The sequence below is a fragment of the Gallinula chloropus genome (genome assembly GCF_964237585.1).
Source record: "Gallinula chloropus genome assembly, chromosome: 12".
In the NCBI taxonomy this organism is placed as follows: domain Eukaryota; kingdom Metazoa; phylum Chordata; class Aves; order Gruiformes; family Rallidae; genus Gallinula; species Gallinula chloropus.
Window position 1 is genome coordinate 12,383,270 of NC_140097.1, and position 7,034 is coordinate 12,390,303.

The following is a 7,034-nucleotide window of genomic DNA, read 5'->3' on the forward strand; positions in this document are numbered from 1 at the left end:
TCTCACTGACAGTGCTCCGAGGAAAACTACAGCACTGAAGACGCAGCAGGAGGTCCAGCCCATCCTCCAGTGGATGCTCAGGCTCCGGGGCTGGAGGGAAAGTTGGGTTTTATAGTGAGGTGCAGTGTAACTGTCACACCTCCCCCCCTCTGGCCATAGCCACCCCCCTCCACTCTCTGTGGGTGGGGATGGCCCAGTGCTATTTCTGTGACATCAACCCCGTCTCCCCTCCCTGTGCTGACACCTTCCTTCAGCTCCAACTTTGTGATTAGTTTTCTTTTTTTCACTCAACCAAATAAAACGATAGGGATTAACTCTGAGCCGGTCCTGTAGGCCTCTGGTCAGCTCTGGGGGGTGCCATGTCTCCTTATCCCCTGAGGAAGCACATCCAAAACCACGCTTCATTTAGCATCACCTCTTCAAGACCACCTGTCCCTGACACTTCACCTGGAGGCAGGGAAGTGGGAGCACGGGCAGAGCACTGTGCAAGTGGCTGTGCTGTAACACTACCTGCTGAGTTACAGCCTCAAGGCACACATACCCACATGCCCACCCAGCACAGGGGGTTTTGACAAGCTCCTGGGTTAAATGGCATCCCTGGTCCATCCACGTGCACAGAGCATCCCTGGCAGGGAGGCATGGTGCCTTGGGTACCTCAGCCCCATGGTAGAAGTGACAGCCAAGCCCTGCATGGCTTCATGGACAGATAGATGGACTTTCACACGTGCTTTTTCATAACTTCCCTCCCATTGTGCCTCATGGGGCTGCCCCACTCCCAGTCCACCCAGTCTGGTGGCTGCTCAGTACCATCTGGTGGCTGTGGACCAGTGACCTGGGGGACACCTGGCTGGTTTGGGCTCACCTTAGGCTGCTGGCTGAGGGATGCTACAGTACCTTGTACCTCATCTCACAGCCCCTGTTCCTCTGCCAGCGCAGGGTGGGCTATGCCCTAGAGGACCATATCCTCCTGGGTGGCAGTACCCAGAGGACCGTGTCCCAGCAGGCTGCTCTACCAGGAGAGATGGGATAAGGTCCCCATGGCGGTGGTGGGGCCCATGGGGCCGCCATGGTACCTCACCGCCTCCACTGCCACTAGAGGCCGACACCGGTCAGGGCGGCCACACCATCATGGCGGCCACCCCAGCCTGCCCCGGCCCTGGCCCACCGCCGGCCCTGCCGCTTGGGGGACCCATTGCCGCGCCAGCCTGTGGGCTGGGCCCGGCTGAGGAGGGCCGCAAGCATCTTTCTTTTCTTCTTGTTTTTCTGTTTGAATGTATTCTTTCTCCTTTCCCCCCCTTCTCGCTCCTCCTCGTCCAATTTGTCTTCAAGGCTGACACGAGACAAAACCCCAAATGACAGCCCCTGCCCGGCACAGTTTTACCACAGTATCCTGAAAAAGGCATCTGGCGAGCTGATAGTGCAGGGGGGCTCCGGGCGGGAGCCCCTGCCGGAAGCGGAGGACTGGCGGCGGTTGAAGGGCCGATGCTTCAGCGCGGGCAGCAAACAGGAAACGTCCCCTGGGCCCAGGGAGCTCCTCCAGGGCTGCCCCAGGGTCTTGAGGCAGAACCAAGGTGGCCCACCCTGCTGGGGCCACGGCAGGACCACCCGGACCCCTGTCCTCCCCACCCAGCCCTGCTGCTGTCATGTACTGGGCCCCATCTTGTGCCTTTGAGCTGCCTCCTCCTCCTGAGGGCAGCTGCTGAGCACACTGAGGCTGGAGAAGCTCTGCTGGGACCATGTGGGCCTCACCTACGGTGCGGGTGAGACCTGGCTTTGATGTTTTTGGCTCAGGGATGTCCTCTCTAGGTGCCACCTGCATGGCTCTGCGCAGTGTCTGGCCTGAAGCTGCTTCTGTGCCAGAGACTCTACGGGTGGTAGGGAGTAGCCTCCTCCCATGGGGACATGAGAGCTGCACGTGGTGGTGGCCCATGTAACAGACCCATGAGATGCAGAGCATCCCCTGGCCAGCAGGGATGCAGCTGATTCAAGTCTACAGTGGCAGGCTGAAGAAAGCTGACCTGGGTGAAGAGCAACGTGAGCGCATCCCATATCTCAAAGTTTGGCATAGCATGGGACACTCAAAAGAGAGGAGTCCCCTCCTAATGCCTCCAAGAGCACAGTGGTAGGCAGCAGAGAAGTGGGGAGCTCCTGGCTAAGGCAGGAGCATTGGGTCCTTCCTCACCAAGAGCAGATGCCGACCTGAGCACATGAGTTCTGCTGGCTGCCTCCATATCATCGTCCCTTTGATCACCCAGACCCATCATATCCATCTGCCAGGGGACACAGTTTGGTCTTCTCACAGCATCCTTCCCAGTTCCCGTCTGTACAAGACTGCTGGGCAGCTGTGCAAGCTGGAGCTTGACATTAGGATGACTCTTTGCTCTCAGCCAGCTAGACAAGAAAAAAGGCCCTGAACACTTCTTGCCCTCTGGCCCTTGAACTGGTCCAAAGTGGAGTGGTCCAGGGCTTGCTGAGGACCAGAGATGCTGTTTTACCAAATATCCTCCTGAGGGAAAATTTTCATGCTCATGTCCCACAGAGCAGCGTTACACTGACAGCAGTTCAGGGGATGGTGACACTTGGCACCTCTTTGGTAAACCTGCTGTGCAAGAAGAAAAAGGGACTGGTGAAGGAAACAGCAAAGAGGAGGTGTGGGACAGCCCCCAAGGGACACTGCTCCTCAAAGCCAGACTGGTGTCCTCACCCCGAGCCAGCTGCTGAGGGCTGGAGTCACAGCCCACTCACCACCAAAATCCCTGGGTAGATGTTCCTCCAGCAGTCGTTTTCCAGCAGGCACCTGGTTCATCTGGCTCCCCCAGAGGCTGTGCAACGGAAGTACAGCCCTCCTCACTCGGCTGTGGAAGGGGGCATCCCCGTCCCCCATACCACTGTTCCCTGAATGTCAGTAAGAGCTAAGACAAACCCATGGCCAGCGACCAGGATCACACCTCTGCTCCCTACCCTGTGCCACTGCGGGGTCCCGAGCAGCCAAGACCACACTTTCCTGCCACTCTGGGGACCCATATTTCTGCCAACATAATTTTAGCATAACGTTCTGTATCAGGGGAGACAGGACGAGCTGGAAGCTTTTGGAGCAGGGCTGAGGAGGTGGTGCTGAAACACCAAGTGTGCTTGGTGTGGGCTAGCAGCAGTTGGCAGGGACAAGGTTTGAGATCAGGTATGGAAGATCAAGCAAGTACCAGCACCAGGGAAGGTGAGTTCCTTAGGTGCTGAGGCTAAAAAAGGACTGGTAGAACCAGAGCATCAGAGTGAGCATCCTAACAGAGCTCAATGTTATGGAGAAACTGGTCCCTGACAGCAGGGGCTGCTGTTTGGGACATATAACATCTGAAAAGAAGGCTTGTTTGGAAAGAAACTGGCAGGGCAGAGCTGCAGGACTCAGCATTGTCCACATAAACGTATGAGTGAGCCTGGTCCCTGAGCAGGACAAGTAGGTGGGAGAACATCTCTGCTTTATCCCAGCCAACAGCCTGAGAGCGCCCTGGTGAAGGGAACAGCATCGTCTCTGCCACCCACCTCTGCCGGTGGCGAGCACAGAGCACAGGCAGCAGCCAGCTCTTCTGGCAGGAGCCAGGAACACAGGAGGAGGTCATACATCCATCCCGTGGGCAGCAAGCTGCCTGCAGCCTGCCTGCCCTGCCTGTTCCTGCGCCCGCAGTGCCCCCTGCCTTCACCGGCACAGGACAGGTGGCCTTCCAGGCCAGCCCTGCCCCCAAAATGTGGTGTAAGCCTTGGCCTTGGGACATCCCTGTGCAGGAGTAGAGCAGGCAGGAGCTTCTGCTGCCTTTGGACATTGGGCACCTGTGCCACAGGGTGCCTCCATGCACAGCTTTACCAACAGGCAACAAATCACCAGAATCCGTTGTCACCCTTCACTAATGACTTGCCAGTTGAGTTTCCTCACCTGCATTCAGCATTCCTGGTTGTCCAAGAAACACGGTGAGGGGATGAGCGTGGCTGAGGCAGACGGGCACTGTGCACACCCCTCAGCTCCTCGCTCCTGCGATGCTGACTGTTCATTGCTCGCAGGAGGTGGGTTTGCCGCCCATGGCTGCTGTTTGTGCCTGGGACTCTGCTCCGGCACCGGCCGCTTCTGACTTCACGAACAGGGGAGCATCACCTTTGGAACAGCTGGGTCGGCACAGAGCCTGCGCTTGCAGCCAGCCCGTCCATCCCCTCCCCCTGCAGACCTGCAAGGAGGGGAGAAGGAACCCAAACCAGAGAGGGGCTGAGATGGAAAACACCTCTCCCCAACCCTTCACCCAGCCCCGGGGAAGGAAAAGCCTTTAGTTCCCCTTCTTCCCCTTCCCACAGCCGAACAGGAGGAGCTGCAGCTGCCCGGGGGATGCCGCGCATGCAGCACAGCCATGGCCCAGGATTTCGATCCCCCACCGCGGGCCCTGTCGCTGCCCCCTGCCCCCCCCGGGGTGCCACCCTGCCCCGCGGAGGGGCCCGGCCCGGCCCTGCGGGGCCGCAGCGAGGCCGGCAGCCACCAGGTGTCCCTGCAGGCCCGCGCTTCGCCCGCCGCACGGCACCGGGACACGGCGGGGACCGGCCGCACCTCCCGCAGGCGGAACCCGGTTCCCCCCCCACCCCCGTTTCTGCCCTCCCTAGGTTGGGGTTTGAAGGTGTTCTGCCGGCTCAGCGCAGAGCCACACCGGAGAGGGATGCGGGGTGAAGGTGTGAACGGAGCGAACGCGGTCCCACTCCAGCCCAGCTCCCGGGGCCACTTAATTAAAGCCCTGGTGTGGACCTGCCGTTTCTCTGGCCTCACCTGGTGGGACTGGTTAAGGATGATGCCACAGGCAGTTTTGAGGGGCTGGATACTCCCTTGAGAGAGACCTAAAGAGAGCCCAGGACACAGTAGGGGACAGGGAAGGAAGGTGATGCACTAGGGGCTGGGCAGGGACACAAATGAGGGACGTGCCTCATTCAGGTGGGAAGGACTGACTGACCCATCAGACATGAATGTTGCCTTGTTTGAAAAGAAACTGGTGGGACAGAGCAGCTGAGAAAGGAGGGATGGAGAGAAAACCCACCCCTGGGGTCATCAAAAAGTGATGGAGCAAAGGAGGCCTCTGTGAGGCTCTTGTACCTGTGTAGCTGGAAGCAGGGTCCTGGAGAAGCTGTGGTGATACCTGGGGACCAGACTGAACCAACTGTGCTTCTCTGACAGTGCAGGCAAGGCTGGAGCAGCTGCTAGTGATGACGAAGGGAGCTTTGTTCCTGGGGACAGCCATGGCAAAGCACCTTCTTGCAGCCAAGAGTTCTCCTGCCACAGCCAAAGTTTTGCTGGTGGGAAACACCAGCAAACCTGGCCTGGGCAGGGACCCACAGGAGATGCACAGCAATGAGCTGGGCAGCAAGTGCTGCTGATGGTAGTGTTCAGGCCGGTATGCAGGGGCAGGTAAGGGACTGGCAAGGGTGATGCACGCACTTTGGGCAAACTCTTCATCCATTCCTCTCTCCTCAAAGGCCACAGGGGGGGATACAGGTCTGCAGATGCAGCAGTGCCGGGAACAGCAGCATCTACCCCCTTCGCCCCCCCAAGCACTCTCCAGTATCTGTTTGAGTGCTGTCCGCCTTAGTTTCCTCCCCTCTGACAATCTGACATTAATCTCCCTGCTGTCCTGGTCACGTTCATTTTTATCACAGTTCCGTTAGTGCCAGGCTGAGCTTTCCGGATGCCGGCGGGGCCCTGCGCGTGGTCCTCATGCCGGTGCTGCCAAGCCCCCACAGTCCTGCTGCCACCAGTCTCCCCAGTGGGGCTGCCCCCACCCTTGCCGGTCGGAGCTGCTCACCACATCAGGATACAGAGCGCTGCACCAATTCCGGCCGGGCTTATTTCAGTGCTCTGGTCAACCGCAAGCACGGCAGGTTTCACAAACACAGCACGCCAGCTTCACGCAGCTTAACGGATGCTCCGGCTGCTCCCTGAGACCACGCTGGCAGCAAGATCCCCCACAGCCTCCCCAAAGTGAGCCCAGTCTGGGTCTGGTGTCTCTGCTCCAAGCCAGCCATCCTGGGGCCAAGTGGATAAGAAGCCTGAGGTGTGTTGAGCCTCTGGTTCTCAGCCTGGGTTGCAGCGCTTCAGGTAACATGTGATGGGCCACAGGCAAGGCAGAGGCTCCATGGGACACATTTGCGGTCCCCCAGCAGCTCAGCTGCACCCGTGGCACAGCACAGACCTGCCCTCACTGGGCACTGCTGTGAGAGCCAGGCTGCTGCAGGGCACAATGGTGCCAAGTCCATGCACAACCCATGCAGGAGCAGTTGGGCCAGAGGGGTGATGGATGGCACAGGCTCAAGCTCCCCACCACTCCAGCTATCAGGGCTAGTAAGTTATCACAGACACACAAAAGCTGGTGCTGCGTGCTGCCAGGCAAAGCTGTGGTTTCAGCAAGAAGCCCAGGCAATCACTGCAGCTCACTGGGGGAACAGCTCCTCACACCACAGTAAATGCCCTGTGTACTGGTTTGCCAATCTCTGCAGCTCTGCTCAGGTACACCCTTCTGCTCAGGTACACCCTTCTGCTCAGCTACACCCTTCTGCTCAGTTAGATTTGGCTCCCAGAGGCTTCAGCACACGTCTGGTAAGCAGGAGCACGTCTGAACCGGCACAGAACGGGCTGCATGCTCAGGGAAATGAGAAATGGGCTCAGGCTCCCCCTGCCCAGGGCCTGCCTGAGGCATCGCCTCCTGCCTCAGGGAAGGAGCACCCCATGGCTGATACCTTCCTTGCTCCCTGCTGCTGGGGCCACATCCACACCGCTCACCCCCGGCCCCCTGAGGAGGCCTGGGCCCCCCACCCATGCCCACAAACACCATGTTTTCGGGCAGGAGGTGCCACCCAGCGGCTGGCTGCCCGTACCAGTTGTCCCCTTGCAACCACGCAGCTGCACAGGAGCACACGGCCACCCCTGCACTGCTGGTGTGGGTTTCTGGGTGGGGAAGCCCAGAGGAGCAAGGCAGGGCCTTTGTCACTCTCCAGGCTTTTGCTTCCAATTACTCCTG